Source organism: Phasianus colchicus, chromosome 1 (genome assembly GCF_987193195.1).
Source record: "Phasianus colchicus chromosome 1, bPhaCol1.hap1.1, whole genome shotgun sequence".
Lineage (NCBI taxonomy): Eukaryota > Metazoa > Chordata > Aves > Galliformes > Phasianidae > Phasianus > Phasianus colchicus.
In genome coordinates, this window is record NC_143436.1 from 85,948,347 (window position 1) to 85,970,618 (window position 22,272).

At 40.9% G+C, this 22,272-nt stretch overlaps 2 long non-coding RNA genes across 4 annotated transcripts in view; one reads left to right on the forward strand and one right to left on the reverse strand.

Annotated features, from left to right (window-relative positions):
* LOC116242318 (uncharacterized) overlaps positions 1-22,272 on the reverse strand; it is a 75,288-nt gene that overhangs the window by 37,194 nt on the left and 15,822 nt on the right. Inside the window, exons 3-6 of one of the 3 annotated variants that reach the window (XR_016471478.1) lie at positions 20,775-20,844; positions 20,243-20,359; positions 19,242-19,380; positions 15,277-15,538 (exon numbers count right to left, since the gene is read on the reverse strand). This is a non-coding gene — a long non-coding RNA (uncharacterized LOC116242318). Of the gene's footprint in view, positions 1-15,276; positions 15,609-19,241; positions 19,381-20,242; positions 20,360-20,774; positions 20,845-22,272 lie in introns of those variants that run through there. The other 2 variants (XR_016471477.1, XR_016471479.1) reach the window with 2 other exon arrangements.
* LOC116242441 (uncharacterized) lies at positions 4,156-8,174 on the forward strand. The gene is made up of 2 exons (XR_004169759.2): positions 4,156-4,463; positions 7,817-8,174. It is a non-coding gene; the product is annotated as an uncharacterized LOC116242441 (long non-coding RNA).

Sequence of the window (22,272 nt, forward strand, 5' to 3'; positions counted from 1 at the left end):
ACACGTCTGACAGAAAGGAGTAGGTTATTGGCAGTGAAAACATAATTTTAATATATGCTAACACTTTTCTATCCCTTCTCTTAACTCTAGGCACGCTTCTGCTCTGCTGTGCTTTGAAATTGCAATGAGAAGTCAACCTGAAACTGTCTCACCCAGGTATGCTATCAACAGCTGGAAGGTAGTAAAGTTTCTGGACTTTTACTTTTTAAAGACAAAAGAAACAGCTGCATCCAAATGCCTGAGCCAGGTCTACTCTTGAAGACTGCATGCACATACACACTGAACTCGTCCATTTTCTTCCCTTTGATCTTTTTGTCCCTGCTATCACAAGAAAATGGCACTAGTTTAGTTTAAAATGGATTAAAAAAATTAATTGATAAGTACATTTTCAAGATGCAAAGAGTCAGGTAACCACCCCTTAAATTTCAGTGGGCTCTTGTCGTTTAGCCTGAGCTGTTGCCCAATTCCTAAACCAGAGCAAAGCCTTGCTTACAACAGAAACTCAGTGTGTAGTGCTCCTGGCGTGCAAGGTCAGCAGGGACACTGCTCCAATCCGACCCGCCCACAGCTCACAGTGGGAAATGTCACCTTCCAGCCTTTTGTGAGATCCAAACAAGCTTGCTGTATGTGTTTGGCGTATCAGAAAATGGGAAGAGGTTAGAAGCTACATTTTTTCTTTAAGCTTTGCAACTCGTATTAAATGGCAAGGCCTAGCAATTTAGTAAGCAACTCCATGTAAATCTGCGAGTTGTTAAACTACCTTCTGGGTTATACTCTCTGATTTGGCTTCATTTATGCACTTGCTAAGCCTAGAATTCTTTCTAAGCATTCTATTGCAGAACACACTGTGATCCCCAGTCTGGTGACCTCAAAAGCTACAACTGTCCCCAGGACACTTCTGAATACCAACCATTCCCCTGTATGACACCCTCTCTGTTTCATTTCCGTCTGTTAATTCCCTTTCTCCTACACCACCTCACAACCAGCAGGGAGGGCCTTGGGATCCAGGCAGAACTGCGGCTGTCCCTCATCACATCATCTTGATTAGAGTCAGCACTGCTCTGCCTTCAGAGAAAGAGGAGATGCTGCTCACTTTTTTTCTGCTCCAGGGCTGCTGCAGACAGGTGCAGAGCTGGGGCTAGGAGTAAAGAGCACGGTTAACTTTGCAGAGCAGGAAACTAAAGCATGCAAACCAGCTATGATCTAAATGCCTCCCTTGCCTATTCCAGAGCACTGAAAAGTTAGACTGCCTTCTGCTGCTGCCACCTCTACTCCACTGGGTTCAGAGGACACAGACAGCTGCTATTTGCAGCAACGGGAATAGCAGCAAGATGCAACCCCCAGTTCTTTATGCAGGGTCACCGTCACTCTTCCCACTTCCTTCCCTTTTCTGTCACAGACGTAGACCTCAGTATCTGTTCCTCATACCGACAGCAGCTACATTCACTTTTGATCTGTTGCCATAAAGCTTAATGCTGCTCTGGAGAGGTGCTGCATTTGTTTAAAAGTGCACACTGTTCAGCATGAAGGTTTTTGATCTTACTGAGGGCAAGCTCCTATTTAAAGGTGAGGTTAGCTGCTGTAGCTCCTGATGGGAGAAGTGCTGCCAGCAGCCTCTGGTCGGGCACAGCAGGAGCAGGCTCACACTGAAGAAGGCTGCTCATCCCTTGCTGGCTGAACTGTGAAAGCAGCCCTGCTTCCAGGAGTCCAGTAACAAACCAGCTCAGTATTTGTTCCAGTTGGCCCCAGCACCTGACATCTGGCACAGTATGTAGCTGAATTGCCTTCAGATGCAAAACTGGCTTCTAACACAGCTGCATTATTAATTTGTTGAATGACAAGAAGAATTGCTAAGGGTACAGGTAATAAAGGAAGCAGTATGTTTTAAAACTTAACAAAAATACTGATATGAGATTTCAATAACTTCCAGTAGGTATCTACCACAAAAGAAGCACTGTTTAAAGCAGCTCTTCAATGCCAAAATATTTAGTCTCATTATTGTAGATACTTAAGCAATCATGTCTTAGGCTGCTTTGTTTCATAGCCAAATCGATCACTGAGGATTACTGATAGAACAGTAGCAGAAGTTCTGCAAAGGAAGACATAAAAGCAAACAGCTAAAGATCTCTAGACAAAATACCCAAGCAGTGCATGGAAACATGCTCAGAAGCGTAGACTTAGGATCATATGACACAGAAAAAGATCATCATCAAGGACACAAAAACATGGACTCACAGGTAGGAAATGCCAGGTTTAAAACTGCATATGAAACCTTTGTTCCCTGTTGGAGGAAGGACACTGTGTACGATATTCAATTGCAGAATCACAGGTTGTTTTGTCTGAGGAACCCGAAACACAGTGTGTAGGGAACTGGGGAACCTGAACTCTACAGTTATGGATAGGTGGCCTTGTACTAATAGACCACTGAGTGCTACAAATTTCATCCAGACCAAATGCAAGCACATTTCAACAATCTTTTCAGCCAAAGCTCACAAGATGGCATGAGAATGCTTTGCACTCATATAGGGGACGTACATTAGCTATGGAAAGACAAGAGCACACTTGAGTCGTCATGAAGTAATTGAAGCACAGACTGATACACAGTCTGCCAGGACAGTGTCACTTCACTTCTTCAAGAAGCCTTTGACACAGCAAAGTATGCACTATTTCAGCACAGTGCATCATGTGGCCATGATACTTTTACTCTTGTCCAAGAATTGGACATCTCATAAAATTGTAGATCAAATCTCATAAAGTTGTAGATCAAATAAACAAACATGCTTATTCTTACTGTCCTTATTCCACGCCTGTTGGCACACCTTGTACCCTGCACACAAGCTGAGTCCCACAGTGAACACACAAATGGTATTTCTTCCTGGTACTCTCAACATAGTACCATATGCAGGTCTCTGAGGTGATAGGCCAGCTTATGAAGCCAGCTCTGAACAGTGCATGTGTCCTACAGCCATGAAAACACACTTATTATCTATTGCAACCTTAATGGACATATCATCAGAAAATTCTAAGAGGCTGTGGGGAAAGGATATTAACCTTATTTTACACATACAGGATTGAGTCTTAGAAATTAAAGGCTCTAACTCTTTTTGACTTGCCAACCTAGCCAAAGGAAGTGATTTTTTTTCAGTTTTTCTCTGCTTACTACAACCAGCCAATTGCAATTTGTTATCTTTCACACAATGGAATTCCTTAAGATAAAAGCATAAGCCATTATCTTGCCTATTTATCTAGCACAGAATGCTGATCAGCAGCACTTGTCCCTCTGATGTAATTCTTTTTTGAGACAAGGATGCTGGTGGAGGCTGTCTCAAGCTGTGTCAACTCATGGTCTCAGGAACAGGTTAAACCATTGTACACCACGTGGCCAATTGGATTTTATTCCTTGTTTCTCTTCTGACTGCATGGCAAATACTTCTGAGGGCATAACATAGCTCACTTCACCATGGGAGGTGCTCCCCTGTATTTCAGCTTTAAGAAGTGAGGGGTACCATCCAGTTTCTACAAACTAGAATCAGAAGTTTAACAAATGAAATCTTCTGTCTCAGATGCAGTCACAGACCAAAAGTACTCCTCTGACCTACAAGTCCTCTGTATCTATCCTTCTGACTCTTACCAAAGGAATACAAGCTCTGTCCATTCTTTCAGCTGGGATAATCATTAAAAAATGTCTTCAGGCATCTTTCACATCTTCTCCTCAATCCTGAGCTGAGGTCAATTGAAGAACACATCGGCCCTTTTGTCCTACCTTAGCCCACGTGTCAATTCGAAAATCCTTTTGGTCACTTTCTTTGCCAGGGAGAATCATTCCAGATTCCATACTTTCAGCCCAAGAGTGATTATTATATTTTCATACTTGTTCCAGCACTGGGATAGAGCCTCACATCTCCTCCTGGACTCCCCTGTTCTCCTGGCCTAGTTTTGACTTTCCTTCCTTCTATCTTCCCACACTGCATCATAAGCTGCACCCTTCTCTCCTTCTTCCTGGTGGCATGAGAGGTAGATCAGAAGACCACACAATTACCTTCTATTTTCCCACTTTCTGCAGGGTCTTCTGTCAATGACAGCTATGTATGATCAGCCACTCAGGCACTGTGTTGACCTCATTATGGAACTCACAGCTTATGCAGATGAGGTGTCATCACAGAGCAGTAAAGATTCTGGCTCTGACATGACTTTGCCATCTTTGAGAGCAGTCTTACTCCTTTACCTTTTGATTGAGATTAATTCTTTTCTAAATCCTTGTAGTCTCAAGCAATAGAGCAGAAAAATGTCTCTGAGCTTTACATTTTCTTTTTTCATGTTGTTTGTGCAGGCATTTTTCTCTGGATTCCCAGTGTGCTTTCCTCTTCTGTTCTGCAACCCAGATGCAGTCTTTTGTGTAACTTTATTTGGTTCCTTCACAACCTCCCGTAATGAGGGATCTTGCTGGGACAATTAGGAACTGGGTAAGTAGTTTCAATTTTTGATCTCTCTCACCCATTAGCTCTTTAGAAAAATTGGTCCGGGCTACAAACGCACAAATGATCCCCTGTCTTTTTTATTAGCTGTTCTGTGATTTCTTATAAGATCGCTACATGCAGTAAGATTTTTACCATACTGTATCAGAACTGATCACACTTTTACATAATTTAAACTTGGATATACAACCCAGAGCTTTTAGTAATAAAGTGTGCCTATCTAAATGCAACAGTTAACCTTTGAGATTTAAAGAGTTAATGTATTTTTTCCAAATTCTGATCTAATATAGAGGGTCAGCATTCCATGTGTACTTGCTAGGAGAGTGGGGGCTTCCTCTGATAAGTTCTGCAGCCTTAGGGAAAGGCTGGAACTTGGGAGATGCAGGTCCAGCTCCCTGACTTACCCAGGTTTTCAGTGCAACCTTGGGTAAACCACTAAGTACTGTCCTCATTCGGTTTTCCATGAATCACATAGGTACAATAGCAGTCTCTTTCCTCACAAGGCAGTTGGTGAAGGTATTTATAATGTAAAGCAGTGAAGTGATGATGGTGCTAAAGGACTGGGAATGACTGGTAAAAGGAGAGCAGAGGAATGCGTTGAGCCTCATCTTAAAATGACAGAAGTGAGACAGAGCCCAAAGGACATGTCATGTGTGCCTATGACTAATGTGTCTGTGCCCACTATGGTCTGAAAAATAAATTGAAAGCTAAAGAAGAGCAATTGGCATTTTCATATTCTTTGTTATTCAGCTATCCTCTTTAGTGTTTCAGTGACATTATCTGGGAAAAAAAAAAAACAAAAAAACCACCACACAAAATTACCTCTTCATTCAAAATGCAGTAGAGAAGAGGTCCTTTCTTTTCACTAATTGGAACTTGTGGCAGCAGCAAAAGCAATTTTTAACTCAGATATGCCTGTTGAAGGATTTTCTTGAAAATGATCCAAGATGAATGGGCAGCCATAATGTTCTACACCTCTTCCTTCTTTCCTCTTACGTGTTTGTAATGATCTCTACTTGAGACATTACCATGAGTTATTATTAGTGAAGTATTCCTAGCAGTGTGCCAAGTATGTTAAGCATCATTCAGACATAAATATTCACTCAGCAAGGTCCATTCTTACATTTCCAACTGAGTTAATGGCATAGCAACCTCTCCTTAGAGGATCTCTCTGCTAATGAGCAAACAAACTCTCAGGAGGAGTGAGGAGTTGTAACAGTAAGACGAGGCCAACCACTTAGTCTTGGAAGCCTTTAACATAAGGGACATTAAGAAGAAAAGCTGGGCTGCAATCCTCCTTTGAACCTTGAGCTTCAGACAGCCCTTCAGCAAAGCAGTACTAATGCAGAATATGATTACAATCAATTAGTCCTAGAAAAAGCTTCACTCCCCAGATTACCATTAGTGATGCTGACACGTTCTGTCATGCAGCTGTAGGGCTTGTACTCAGTGCCACCACCTTTGGAGCCCTCTGTGGTCCCTGCTCAACCTAGGTCTTCTCCCTCTTTTCTCTTCTGTGTGCCCTTAACCTCTTCCTGATTCTTGAGATGGTCCTTTATCTTTGCCTCTTACAAAAATGCTTCCAGACAGACAGCTGATCCAATGGGTCTTGATCCAATCTTCTTTCATGGGAACTGCATGTTCCCTCCTCAAGGGGAAAGGAGAGGTGCTGGTGTCCTGCTTACTGTGTCTGAATGAAAATGAAGTAGCCGTTGCAAACTTTCAAAACTTGGGATTGTCAACCATGTTTCTTTAAACTGGAGTGGGCAATGCAAACACATACTTTCCCGAGCAGTTGTGAAACACTACAGAAAAGCTAACTATTATTTAAGTAATCTGTTCCTAGAGAAGAATTCTGAGAGTCCAGTGAGAAACAGAAGCAAGGAAATACCAAATTTCTGATGCCAAAGAACACTGAAATATTTTTTTCAGAATTTCAGACCAACTCTTAGTTCCAGTGTTAGGAATATCCTTATTGATGCAAAGTTATGTCTGCCTTGAACACCAGTGCTGCAAAGCTTCTATTTTAATATGTGGTAGTCCTCTATTTAGAAGAAGAAAAAAAAATTAAGAAAAAAAGCCTGGAAATTATGCTGTTTTCAAAATGTTTAACATTCATCAGAGCTGAGCAGTATGAGTTGACAATACCTGACTATATATTGCTTTCATCAGAACTTGTCAACCGTATGAACCATGACTGGAATAACTTTAAGCTAAACTGCTTAAATCAGTCTAAGCCTTTAGAGCAGTTTAAGATAACTAAGCCACTTAAACTCATTAGTACTAAGAGTTAAACAACATCAGCAGCATATCAGAGATCCTTTATTAAAGCCACTCTAGCACTGCAACTTTCTCAAACATGAACACTTTCAATTTTATGAACTGCTTGCAATTTTTTTTCTGTGTTGAGTGCAGCTGATGATCTGCCTTGTGATCTTGCCTGGATGATCAGTCATGATGTACTCCACAACAGAAGTCAAGTGTGAAGTTGTTGGGCTTATCCATTTTTTAATATTATACCAAGAGTAAATTTGACCAGAGAATGCAGAAAACTCTTTTGCCAGTTTTGTTCACATACCTAAAAATAGTTTATTATTTCTTGACATTATTTGTCTCTGCATATATCATTTAAAAAAAAATTTTTAAATATGTGTTGGGGAGCACAAGGTGTGAGGCTCCTGAGTTGACTTGACGTTGATATGGCTGCATTACTCATGAGTGTCAAAGTGTCAGTCAGTTGTATAGATCATTCCTAGAGTTCAATATTGTGCATTTTAGAAGAAAAACTCTTAAATGCTTTTGAATAAGTGAAGTAATGTTCAGGAATCTTATTCTAGTATGTCATCAGCAGTAACTCCTGTCTTCTCCTACAGAAGAAACTTACTGAGAGCACAAGCAAATATACCTTTGCTGCTCAGAGAGGAGAGGCACATGTCAGAGCAGCAGGGAAGGAAAAAACAGGAGAGGTGTCAGATATGCCAAGGTCCTGCTCTCATGCATTAGGGCCTCCAGCAGCTGTCAAGAAAGGACACTAACCCAGTAGCCAAAGCTTTTTTTTTTTTTTTTGGCCAAGCAGAAACTGGCAGTCTGCTGCCCAAGACAAAGACCTATGTTGTCTGTGCTTGCAGTAGACCTGTCTATGTAGCTGCTCTGGATCTGTGTTTATTTCAAAGACCAGCTTCTACAGCTTCTGTCAGAAGAGGAAAAACATAAATAGAACATTATATGCCCCAAAAATCCCAAATTTTGCCTTTTTTTAATGCCTCTAGTTATCGTGATAAAAGGTCTGACACCTTGCCATAACTCTTGCTTTTAGCCTCACATGTGCTCTTTATTCACAGTATATTACTGCTTTCATCAACACAAGCCAGAGGCAGAGGGAACAGGAGGAAGAAGCCTGATACAAAGAAAATACTTTGAAACTTGAAGAGGGAGAAGTCCCAGAGGAGAGAGTTTAATGAGCAAAGTCCAGAGGTGGATGTAGCTCTCAAGCCTGTCACCTTGGTGTCATTGTTTCAGAAGTATTTAGCTCTATTCTCCATACATTCTCATGCCATAGAGGGGGACTGAATACAGTCACAAGGCCAGCTTTGGTTTCTGAAGGGCTGCAGCATTCATGGTGTTATATGAATTAAGTTCCATAAAGCTTCTACGGTATTAAAAGCAAGAAAAGTAAAGAAAAGCAACATCAAAACTTCATCCTAGTCCTCACGTGACGTTTATTAATGTAGCTGGAGCATTAGCTGTTCATCAGCCTTTCACCACTTGAGATAAAGGAGAAAGTAGTGGAAGGACTTCAAGTGGAAGAAAGAAGAAAGCTGTGAGCACCTAGTTTGGTAGGAATTTCAAAACTATGTGCTGAACATGAATAGAATAGCATAGTTCAGTTGAAAGGGACCTACAAAGATCATCGAATCCAACCGCCTGACCACTGCAGAGCTAACCAGAAGTTAGAGCATATAATTGAGGGCATGAGGAAGTAAAAGATTCTTAATGAAGACACTCAGCAAGAAAAATTTCAGCCTGAATAATACAATTTAGGAAGGTTGTAAGAAACTTACAGGGGGAAAAAAAAGTAGACTCTTGTAATGGAAATAATTGTGCAATCTTAATTGTGGGTAAAGATAGGTATTGCTGCCTAGGATGAGCACAGCTGAGAGGCTACATTTTCATATAAAAATGGCAGAGCTGCAACACAGCTGCAACCAAATGGTATCATATGATGCTGCATTCCTGAATAGCTTTAGCAAACATAGAATACCAAAGATTAGGAAAACCAATGTAGATTAAAAGCACAATGAAGTAAAGGTAAGTTCAGAGAACACATGTATTTTCTATACATTTTTACAGGCTGTGTGATTGCACCTTATAATTCCTGGAGCAGGGCAGGGCTATGTTTCTGCTTTTGGTGCAGAACAGATATAAAAAGTGGAGAGATTTAGTTTCTAGGTCATAATGCAAGCTGTCGCACATTCCTCTTTCTGCCTTTCAAAGGGTGATGACTCTCCAGTTTTACTGAAGTTTTTTACTAACCTCCTTTTACCTATGCATGCATAGCTCTTCAGCTGGATTAAGTAAAGGCAACGCCAGTCAGGAGAGGTCAGGATGTAGTCCTACTTATTGTCCTCTTCAGTGACTGTTTACAAATAAACTCTTATTAAGACACTTGATACAGTCTTTATCAGTTTCCACCCAAGTTACCATAGCTGCATAATTAATCAGGTCTGGGGTGTAAAATGCTTTTGAATTAATGTTTGGACTCTTTGCTACAATTTTTTCATTAAATGATTCATCTATTGATCAAACTGTGCAATTACTGTAACACTTTTCATTTCCCTAGACATGAAAATGTGGTAGATAATTGGTCAGCCCAAACATGAGTGCTGCATTTGAAATGTTAGAAATCATGTAACATCTTTTGTATGGATGCAGTAGGGTTTGAATATGTCTTTAATTTTTTCCAGTAGCTCTAAGTATGCAATGGTTCTTTGTATTTCTTGTCTTTTTCCTTCTCTCTCAAAACATATATTTCTCTTCAAAGCTTCTCATTCCAACAGACATCCTGACTGTGTTATAATGAATTAATCAATATTGTGCCTTTGCACAAAGAAAACAAGTTTTACATCTTATCTTAGATCACATCTACCTTTAGAAGTAAGATGCTAACTGAGGCTTTATCTTAATTGAGCAGAACTGTTCCAAGTTCCTAGCTAGGTTCACAGCCCAGTTATTCCACAGGAGCTGCAAGTGAAGATCTAAGCTAACAAAGCAAAATTGTTTATTTTAAAGTAGGCTGTGCTCCTGTGAACATGAGCAGGAAAGGCTGATTGCTAACACAGCCCCAAAGCCTGTATAGCAAAGCAAAATAAAGCCCACTGTGGATCACAAATGGAGAGATTCAGCAAAGAGCAGCTCTCAGATTTCAGTGCCATCAAGATTAGCCTTTGAGACACTTGAAGAAGAGCAGAATAAATCCTCTTCTCTCAGTGCCTGGCCAGGGAAAGATTCGTTTCTGGTGCAATGTTTCTCTGTACCTGGGTGTACACAGATGGCTTAAAAGACCTTCTACATAATGACAGCACAGGATTTTGCTTCCTCCCCCCAGGAATATGTGACAGTGACTCTAAGAGGCCAGCAAGGTCGGTTTGAAGTGTCATAGCCTGACTCTGATCATAGAATCACAGAGTCATAGAATATCCCATAAGGATTATAGAGCCCAAGTCCTGACTCTACACAGGACAACACAAAAAATAAAACTCTGTGTCTAAGAGCAGTGTTCAAACACTCCTTGAACACTGGCAGCTTGGGAGCCTGTTCTAGGGCCCATAGCTCCTGCTGGTGAAGAACATTTTCCTAACTCCCACCCCAACCTCTCCTAACACAGTTTCATGCCATTCCCTCAGGTTCTGTCAACTCTTGGAGAACTTTTCATCTGTGGTGGTTTACTGATGCCAACTGCGAAATCAAAACTATACGTGCAACAACTCAGTAGACAACTTCACCCAAGCATTAGAACTGACATATTCCTAGATCTCTTTAGAGGAAAGCTTTTTCAGTGAGATTGTGTTTTCTTGACTCAAGGATTGTCAAGTATGTGCATTTGGTTTAGTGGTCTTAGAGGATTTCTGCAAGGATGCAAGGTAACTGCAGGACACAACTCAACCTAGTATTTCATTCCTTCTATGCTCTGTCCTTCTTCAGGAAACCCGGGACACATCAAATCCTTGTGGGAGATGCTCAGAGATGCCAATGTACTGGCTTCATTCTCCCTGTGACTTGTGCATCACTGGCACTGCTGCCAGCAGCAAGCTGCTAGGTACCACCACGTTTGCTTCAGCAGTCACTGTTTTTCTCTCCAGCAAAACAGCACAACCCATCTGCATATCAGATAATCTGTCACTGCCTCTGGCTTTTTAACTACCTCATGGAGACACTCCTTTATGTGCTACTGCACAGGTCTACCCATGACTCCTGAAAACACACTGCTTTCTTTGTTCTAAACAAGTTTTTGAACTTTGGTATGTTTATACGAAAAGACAACAAAAGATACAGGACCAACTCCCTGAATATATCTAAGCCACAGCACATCGTGGGGATCAGAAAATCCTTCTTTGGCTCAACCATTCACCAAACAGCACCTACCATCAGACTCCATTTTTCACTTTCCTGCAGTTTACAGTTAAAGCAAACTCCCAGAGACTTCCACCAAGGTCCTGCCAGTGTAAGGCCATCCTTTTTCAGAGTAATCCTACAGCAATAGCAAGAAGAGATTTGATAGAAAAAAGACTAGGCTGGGATTTTCTTCCTCGAATAATTAGGTAATTTGCAATAGCATTCTCTGTGGCATTTATTAAAATGCCATGACTCAGACATAGCTGTGAGAATGCTAAGGAGCTGATTTGCTTTTCTGTTAGTAGCACTGATTTGTGTGCTTGGGATTTGCTCTTTGCAGGGTCAGAACAATTAAGAGTCTTTATCTTCACCATTTACATCTAGCCAGGTTCACTTTTTCATTACATTTTGCTATCCAGTGGAAAGCCAGAAATGGAAAAGTTTTAAGTTAAAGCATACTGTTTTGAAATCAAGAAGGAAAGCATATTGGATTTTCTGTCTTTATAGAATCGTAGCTAAGTTACACTAAAGTTTTGACCTTGTATTCAGGATAGTACTGTAAATGGGTGGGCACATGCATGGTCTTAGCACACAGCTGCTTTAAGTGTATTTTGAGCCTCAATGTGACACTGTGAGGTGCTGACTAGCTTGTAAGATACTGGATTAGTAGAATCAGCACTCACTTCCAGATTCAGAACCTGGGACCTGATCCTTAAAGGCACTGTTTTGCTGATGAGAACACATTTCATTTTTTAAAGCTGACACAACTTTTCTTGTATTAAAGAATGCATTTTGTCTTAGAATTGTTAGGTCAATTGTTTGGGCTCACTTAAGACTGAAACAGTCTAAAACTAAAATAATATGAGGGCTGCTCCAAAACTAATGCCTCCTATTTTATTATGTTGGTCTACGACATCAGAGGCAGATGTTGGTGGTATGGCAGTAGAGACTGAACCTTCCCACAAATATTTCCTTACACGTTGTTGCTGTGTGACAGATGGCAGCAGAGGGGCAGACTGACAGAATGGTGTCTGACATGGGAGTGCTTATTAAGCAAAGGGGTATCACTGAATTTCTCCATGTGGAAAAAATGGCTCCCCCTGATCTTCATTGACACTTTCTAAACATTTATGGAGACTGAACAGTAGATATGAGCAGAGTGAGGCAGTGGGTGGTATGTTTCATCAGTGGTGACAGCAACAGCAGGTCACCTCTGCTGATACAGATTTTTATGAGCACAGCATGCTGGTCCTTGTTCATCACTGTTGAAAATGCACAGCTAATGGTGATGACTATGCTGACAAATAGTGTTTTGTAGATGAGGATTTGCTCTATCAAATAGTGTTAATGTGCTCTTCGTAGCTGTTGTAGTTTCCATGGAAATAAACAGGAGGTATTACTTTTGGAGCAACCCATGTATTAAACTGAAAATGCTTTGTATGGAGGAATAAAAACAACCAAAATGCAGCCACACCTAGAAAAAAGATCTTGCCAGCTCTAAGAGCTTAATTCCTTTTTTTTTTTTTTTTTTTGCCATAAGAAAAGATTATGATTCTGCTCTGCCACACGTGCAGAGGAAAAAGACAGTGATTCTGGTTGGCTTACAGTATTGCTGCTGATCACAGGAGAGCATCATTTGAACTTTTCACTATTCAGGTGTCATCAAAGCACTGCGATACCATTAAGCTTTATGGACGATAAGTTGGTAACGTTTGAAGCACGGGATGGGTGTTTCCTTCTCTTTCTCTACTAGTTTCACACTGTTTCTCTGCCTTAAGATCGTGTTGCCCTGTCCTGTAGTGATCCTGCTGCCTTTCCCAGTCTTCTGCAGTCACCTGTCATGACAAACATATATCAACTGCTGTATCACCTTGTGTGTTAATATAGCCAATGGGGTTTAACCTGACAATGAAATTTCTGGGCCAGCTCCATTGGGCACTGCTGACACTTCTTCTCAGCCTGAGCACCAATGTCATGCTGTATACGCACAGTTAAGTGCCAGCCAGTTGAGGTACCCTTCCCAGCCCAAACACAAATCTTGTGGAAGTGCTGAAGTGCATCCTCCACAGCCACCTGCACAACACCATGCAGAACTGGAGAGAGGAGCCCTCAGGTGTCTTTCAAAAGCCTGGACCCCTTCACCTTCCCCTTCAACCCTTCTCCAAACCCAAGGGCAAATAACTGAAGGTCTGTTCATCCTGGTCACTCTTTTGGACACCTCCAAGGAGATCTTGGTTGCCTCTATGGCTCAGTGCTTGTGCACCCCTGGAAAGATCTCCTGGGCAATCCTGGCAGCCAAGCAGTACTCAAGGTTTTGCCCCTAGCCTGGCACTCATCTCTTCTGATCCTTTTGTAAGATCAAGGTAAGCACACATAAAACTACAGCAAGGGCATTAGCTATAAGACTTTGTCATGTCGTTTGAATAAATAAGGGCTTCCCTTCCCCTAGCCACAGATCACAGCCCAGTTTGTTGTGTGCTGTTAGAGAGCGATTATGATTGATTCCCACAATTGCTTCATATCAGAGGTGGGTAAGTGAATGTTTACCAAACACTGGTACTTTGGAGTTTGCATAACATTATTAGATAGATCGGCATAATAAAACACTTAAGGATCCTTTGATCTAAAGGCTGAGTATGTATTTCAGACCTGCAATGTCAATGGTACTACAATATCTGCTTATGTTCACAGATCCTCTTTGCCACATACAGTGCGTTCTTCGTGGCCTTCCCTTCAGCTCTGCTAGGTCAAGCTCATTAGAATTCAATGGAACCTGCCCTGGCCTCATGCATTGCTACAATCTATTACAAAAAAACAAAAAAGCCACAAATTTCTTGCTTCAGTAAACAATTAGCATTTTAGAACAGCAGAGTTCCTAGCAACACCACACACAATACAAACTTTCAAGAATATTTTGTGTACTTGAGTCGAGGTGATTGCACTGATCCTCAGAAGGAAACCTCAATATAGGCTACGATATGACACATTACCAGGCATATTGCCTCTGAACGAGGTTGGACCTGCAGTTAACTGACTAATTGTACTAACTGGATAGTTAGTTCTCAGGACTGTTATAGTTAGGGAGAGTACTCGGACTGCAGCCTTTCAAACCTCTGAATATATTGCAACTTAATTACTTGGCAGCATTTGGAAAAAAATAAAAATATGAGAATGCCACCTTAATGAGTTCTTCCTAGCAATACAAATATTTGGGCTTCTGCACAAAAGACGATTATAGGTGAAGTGATATTTGGATAGCATCATGTGGCTGATTAAAAAATGGAATAAATTGCTAATGCAGTGAAGAATGCATCTGTTTACAGGCCTGAATCAAATTCTAAAACAAGAGGAGAAAAAAAAAAAATCAGAAAAGCTTTCTCATTTTATATGCTATTGCATGGAATTGACACATATATATTAAGCATTTTTTCTCCAAAGGAAAAAAGAAACGAAAATGAGACGACAAAAGTGAAATAGATCTTACTTTAAAGACAAAAATTATCATAAAGGGTTTGTTTGTTTGTTTTTGTTTTTGTCTTTTTTTTTTTTTTTTTTAATTACAGTTCCAATCTGTAAAACTGTTGTGTAAAAATACTAACTCAACAGAACTGCTGCCATGGAAATGGTTCTCAAGCAACTCTTCTCACTTCAGTGAAACACAGTGGGCTCCCCCATCCCTTCTGCCCTTGCTTGCATTTATTCAGCAGCATGAAGGCAATGTACTCAATTTCCCTCCTTCCCTGGGCATCATCACTATCATGTTTGCCTTCCAGATTAGCCATTTACCTGCTGAGGCACATCAAAACCCACAGGGAGAAGCATCAAGAAAGCAGGATTTGACTTGCAGAGCCTTTAACAAGGTTTATGTAGAAGACTTGATTTTGATCCACAGGGATTTTAGAGAACTGTAGGACTATCAACTCTTTTTTAAAAGACACATTTCTATATAGACTTCAATAACAAGGCCTGTGCTTCTGAGCTCCCAATGGATGTCCAGAATGAATCCAACATGAAGCTACTATTGGTGCAAGGTGAAAGACTGAGAACTCTGGTGAAAAGAAAAGCCCTGCTTACCTGCAAGATCAGGTGTGGTGCAGTGAAAAGAAGCTCCCTGTGTATTCCTGCCGAGAAGTAGTATCCAGCAACACAAGGAAAGGAGGTGATGTGGAGCACCTACAACCATCCTCCACTTCTCTGGTTTCTCTGGTTTTCATTTCTTTCACAACCCAAGTCACATCTTCAGCCTCAGTCTGCACAGATATGACTAAGCTGGATTTTAAAAGGCCACCGAAGCTACAGAAAAAAACAAACTATCTGAGGATTTATTGTAAGTGCCAGGTTAAACAGATGGTTGATGGTGTGGTATTGTAGAGTGGTTGGTACCTCACTTAAAAGTGGCCTATGTCCATCTCTGTAAGTCAGCACTTCCTCCTTGGGAATAGTCCCATCACCTGTGTGTTGTGGAAGAAATGTTTCTTGTATCACTCTGTCTTTCAGTTTCTTCTTCATAAATAAAGCACCCTGTTTACAAACATTACTGTAAAGAAAAATTCTTCAAGCAGATAACATACCTCAGGTGCAGGAAAACCTGACCTGAGGAGTGATCATTACTATTAGGGCCTCAGGTGTCATTTTATGCTATGCTCTTTCCATATCATATGCTGTATGTTTTTCCCACCTTTCTGCTCTCCAAACTGACAGCATCTTACCTGTGTAGTGACTTTTTCCCTTTTGCAAGCAGACAAGTACTTGGTGTACACCAGAGTATGTGTTCCGGTCAAGTGCCACAGGGATCAAGGGAAACGTCCAAAATTTTAGACACCACCCTGAAGATCAGAGAGAATCCATCTCTCTTGATAGCAAAATTAGGCCAGAAACATAATAAGAATAGACCTCTCTCATGGGGTTTTGTTACATCAGCTCCTGTTTGAGGCCAGAGCTGTCTGAAAATTTGGAAGAGAATGTTAAAATAAATGCTGGTGCTCAAAGAAGAGGAGATTAAAAAGGAGAAAGAGGAGAAAGGAGAAGGAAAGAGAAATGGGGAAAAAAGGAAAAAAAGGAAAAAAGAGGGGGAGAGGAAGAGGGAAAAAGAGATGAAAACAAAGGTAAAGAGAGGAAGAAAAGGAAAGAGAAGAGAAAGAGAAAAGAAGAAGAAAGAAGAAGCAAAAGAAAAAAAAAAGGAAAAAAGAAAAAGAAAGAAACAGAAAAACAAAAAGAAAAAAACCAAAAAGAAATAAGGAAGAAAAAGAAAAAAGAGAACCTTCATAGAATTGATTTGTTCATGCCCAAGAGCAGATAAGACTCAGTGATCACAACAAGCACTTCCTAGTGCCGTAACAATCCTTCTCCTTACTGCCCTGCATCACATATTGTCCCCTGCAGAAATGAAGAGCACAAAGGTGTTGTGAAATACTATGAAATCAGAAGGCAAGAATTTGTACTCCCTATGTCCTTATTCTACATCAGGAGGATTACACCCAGCACAGGAAGATGAGACTTAGATCTCTAGCCTCAACACAGAAGATTCCTGCTGGCAGATCTGGTGCTGCCATTGGCAAACTGTCATCTAGAGAAATCTGAGGGATTTCAGGGCATGCAAAATAGAAGAAATGCAGGATTGACCCTGGATATCCCCATCTTTGACAACAGCAGGAATCCCTTATCTGAGTTCCACTGCTCCAGAGTGACTTGAAATGCCAGGCAGAAAACCAAGCAGGGAGATGCTTCAATTGCCCTTCATTAATTTAGCCTTATCATAGTATAAACAGATTTGAAATCTGAGAAAGCAAATGTTTAGAACACACCTTATGCTTCGGGAATGTTTACAAATTGCCAGCCCTTTACAGAAACAATAAGCAGGAATTAGAAAAGAAAAATCCCTTGAAGATATTTCCTGGTTTCTGCTAAGCATGTGAAGGGAGAAGGAAGACTCAATCAATTTGGATCAATTCCAGATGCAAACTATCACCTCCATATGGGGCTCTGCTTTTGGTAATGCTTGTTCTGTGTTTGCCGTGCCAGAGCCACGAACAGCAGCAGCAAGCAAAAACAAAAGGCTGTCAACTGCAGACTGTACAGAACAAAACAAGGCTTGGCTGTTAGCTCACAACACCCAGCAGTGCTTGTGGGGTGGAAAGGGAGGAAGATTCACCAACACAGCTTGGTGGCATGGTCCTGAAATCACAGCCAGTAACAGAGCTGACCATTTCTCTGCCTGTAGTCAGCTTTTTTAAGGAAAAAGAACAGCTTTCACACAAAATCTATTTGGTGCTGGTCTGCAAAGAGGACTGCTCTCCACTAAAACCTGCCATTCACACATCAGCAGGGTATTTACATGAGACTCCTATTTCAGTATGTTTTCCTCATGCTTATGGTGCTGTAAATTTGCATACGAGGGTAGGAATTTCCAAGCAGGGGCTGCCAGGGTTCTGCCTTCAACATGCTGCAGGATTTGCTAGGTCAGGATGCATTAGCTTCCATGATACCTAGCATCCATCCAAGGCAGCAGGCAGTGCTTGCTTCCCAAGAGGCAAACTCCAAATGCCACAGACAATGCAGTGCTGCCCATGAGAAAAATCCCTTTTTCCTAAACAAAATAGCTGCCCAGTATCCCAGTTCCATCAAACTCCATCTTCTTTTCTGCTTTGTACTTCACATATGCTTCCCCAGTCATGACTGTTTTCCTTTCCAAATCTCATGGGCACCCAGGGGAGTCCACTCTCTGTCTAACAGGATCCACCCAACATCTTGCCCTTGCATGCTACATGCTCATGAGTCCATAGCACACTGCAGCCAGAAGCCAGGCACATTCATACACACTGGGGAGAAAGCAGGTGAGGAAAGGGATACTCTTAAGGTCTTACAATGCAAAGAGGGTTTGCAATATTGCAGGAGCTTCCAAACAACTGAATATTGCCATTCATGAAGGTGATGTGGAGTAAGCCAGTGTTTTGATGGCTTGCACAGTAGTATAATGGACTACGTAGACATAATTCTTGAATTTCTAGACAAACTCAAGCACTTAGATGTCTATTGAAATTCAATAGACAGCTGTTCAAGTTCTATCCCACTGGAATCATGTCATTCAGCAATTTTTACTGCATTTCATTAATATTGAGTTATTTTCCTTCTGGTTTAACTACATGCAATATTTTTGAGATGGGCCCAAAAAATACCCAGTACATGCAAAGCTGCAGTTATGGACAACCAAGGAAGAGGGTTTAACTGCATCAGTGCCTTCAAGAGTAGGATCCAAAAGCCATTACACTTCAGGTTCTTAATCATGATTAAAAACAGCAGTATTTGTGCTGCTACTTTATGGCCCTGGCAAACTAATGAATACTATGGGGCTGAAGGACCAAAAGGCAAGTCCTGAGACTTGGGAGCCCCATCTGCTCACACATTTTTCCACTTCTGCAGGGCTGCTGTGACGTACCTACCAGCTGGTGCAGCTGACTCTGACTGCCCTCTAGTGCAGGGATCAAATTTGCTGAAGAATTTAAGACAGGGATAGCTACAAATGGAACAGAGAACTAGAGCTGCATGAAAAGTTAGTTCTTACTCAAGCATGAGAGAACTACGGCTGGCAAGGAGCAGCCAAAGTCATAATCTAGGTGCTAAACTATCTATAAAAGAGAGATCACTGAGGTGTTTTAACAGTGCACAGCAACCAGTTATTCTGCTGCCCCAGAGAGAAATTCTCATGCAAATTACATGTAAATGAGCGAAGTATAACATAAAGCTAAGCATCATGTAATAACTCTACATTTTAGGAGTGTCAGAAATGGCTTCTGGGTATGATGTGGTTAAGAGAACACCTGGCTAGTTCAGTCTCTGTCTCATATGTCAGGGTTGACTACTGAACCGATTCACAGACCTTCTCATCTTACAGGAGGTTTTAGAAGTTCTTTTCCATTAAAAAAAAAAAAAAGATAATATAATTCTGTACTATGAAATCCATGAAAGCCCAAGGAAGATGTTTTTCTGTGGCATCACTCAGGACAATTCTAAGTAATCTTGATTTTTCATAGCTTAAGGCTTTGGAGACATTATTAAGACAAAAAACAGAGCAACCTCATCGTAAGAGTCAACAATTACCCGCAATTAGATACAGCAAGATAAAATTACATTACTGGAGAGAAAAGATCTACTTACAGTGGTTCCAAATAGACATCTAAACTATTCATCTTCTGTACAGCTGGTATATTCCAACTAGGTTTTTTATTGTGAGATAAGTGAATCTGAAAGAGCTGTGTCAGAATGACAACATTCTTGGGATCCATTTGATAGTTTCCTGTTGAAAAGGCACATTATAATGAGATTAATTTAATAACATGAAAGATTCAGAAGACTGGTAATGGACTACAGAGTCCTTTATCTTTCACAGTCTTTTATGGTGATCACTTCACATAAGATTCATTGACTCTATGATGGCCCTTTCTCAACAAGAGGCCAGTCACTGAGCAAAATGCAAGAAATCATATACATTTTTCCTATCATCCATAATAGTTAGAACTTATTTCAAAAGCATAGTGCTAAGAAACATCATTAGACAGACAGTGGTATTAAGTGCCTTGGCACTGTGGCTGCATTTAGCTCAAATGAGGTGTATTAATGGACCTTACCTGCCTTTAGATACCCAGTATGTACTAGCATGCATGTGTATCTACACAGACCTGAAAGCCTGCTACCCATTCTCTCACCTTAGCTATGTCCCTGTGAAACTTCTCATTCTTTGGAGGTTTATCAAGCCCAAACATACGAGTAGCCTGCAAACATTATTATCTCATACCCATCGCCCTTCCCAGCTCTTCTTACATACACAAATGAGACACAGCATGCTTTTGCTTAAAAACTAACCCAAGGTACTGTGGACAAAATCTATTTTAATTTTTCAACAGGTAATTAGAAGTCTGGTTAGAGCAACATTCTCATTCAGTTCCTGGTGAAGAGTTATCTGCACAAAACCACATCAATACAACCTGTAGGGCTGAATTCAAGGACAAAGACCATCACGTGGAAACTGTCTTATGGCCAGAACTTGAACACACTGGTAGAATTTCTTACCACCTATTCTGTGACTAATCAGAAGCTTTTAGTTTCAAGGGCACACTCTAACCTGAAATAAATGTCCCATAGCAGCTCCTTCCACTCACCTGAATAACTTGTAATATTATTATTATTATTTCTTTTGAGAGTACTATCTGTGCTAGTCTTGCTGGTGTATCTTTTGCAAAGCCTCCACTAACTACAGTCAGACTTCAGCAGCAGACCTAGGAAGAAAAACAGTTCTGCATATGTTTCTGGCTCTTAGCATTATACAGCTAGATTTTCAAGATAACAACAACATCTGAATAGAGTAACTTCCCAGTAGTAAAGACATGCTGGATCCTCAGTGTTAGTTCCTGATGAACTGAAAAAGGCTGGGGAGACAGGCAGACACACAGTATGGAGGTAGATGCTTACCACTGGGGCAGCTGACTGAGGCTCTGACTGACAGTACAGAAATAAGGGGAATTTTTAAGCAGTTGTGCCTTAAAATGAATCTCCTACCAAATCTTGGTCTGGTTAAATCTTTGCAGAGTCAGACAGAAAGATCTTCAATTAACAGTGCTTATTTCCAGCTTAATTGGCTTACTTCCTCAGTTCCCTTGGGAGGAGAGTGTCAGTGTGCACAGTGATACCTACGTGCATCCTTGCTCTTGCTCTCTCCTCAGAAGATATCCCTAGCATATATCTGCTGTTGCTGCCATAGTTCCTGCCATTGAGAAACAGAAATCATTACAGACCTGCTGGACTTTTTGTTCCCATAAATGCATGATCATATAACAGCATAACAAATACAGAAGTTGTATAACAATTCAATGTATTTGGCAACAACCGGTGGAGAACAGGCAATTGAAAGGACAAAGCACCAAAAATAGCACCTCTCTTAGACAAAAGAGAGGGCCTGCTGTAGATGGAATTGGAAGAGGTCAGCTTGCACAGCCCAGAACATTCACCAGTGTGATTTTGTCCAGAGCTGTACAAGTTTCTATTAAATCTTCCTCCAACATTGTGTTCCAACACTGTCCTGTGGGGACAATTTCTAGGAAGTATGAATTTCATGTCAAAATACAGCTATATCTAGCTTCAAATCAGAGTCATGGGAAAATTCCCATTGGTTTCAGCAGAGTTGGTTCACATTCTTCATCTAACATAACTACAGCTGGAAGCTATGCATGCAGATACCCAACACTGGTTGCACATGGACAGCATTATCACATCAATCACAGCATGCAGCAATAACTTCACTGTTATTAAACCATCCAGAGCTAATAACTAGGAACATGGAGATAAGCACAACACGTAGTACTTTGACAAAGGTCTAAGGGAACTCCATGAGGTAGTGGATACAGTCCTCACTCCTCTGTGCCCTGTGGAAAACTCCAGCCTGTGGATGCCAGTCTGATCCAGTTTACACTCCGGACCAGGCCGTGCTTTACCAAAGTCAGTGTGACACTATTATTGTGAAATCACAGGAATAAGGATTATCTCTTGTCAGACTTGCTTGCTGTTATGCAGCAGTAAATAAAAGAAAAGCTTGAAGCAAGTAAAATGAAAAGCAAGCTAGCTGAAATTTACTCAAGTATGAGAGCTAGAAGAGGTCTGAAGACCTGCTAGCAACTGAACTCTTTCCCCAGCTCATCTGCAGTAACATCTGCATGTGTCTAGTGACAAGAGGTGTACATAAAGGAAACAGCCAAGGAAACAGTCTACTACCATTACTATTTGAGGACAACAAAAGTAAATAGAACAAGACACAACCACTTTTCAATCACAATGACTATTTTACTGCATTGGGCAAGATAAATGATTCCTCCTCTGTCCTCCCATTTATGTACCAAAATATTAGTTAAGATTGAAATTTAGTAAATTAGACAATCTTCAGATCAGTTTTCCACAGCAATATTAACCCTGCCTAACAGGGCTAGCCAGACAGAGGGATGTGACAGACTATAAATCTGGCAGCTTAACACAGTACTGTTATTCCGCCTTCTGCCTTAGACATACACTCACATTTATTCCAACAGGAACACATAAACAAAACTCAGAGGTCAGTTCTATAGTATAACTGTGTAAAAAAATTAACTTATACCACTGATTAATGTGCAATTTTTCCTTACAAGACAAGTTCCATGCATCC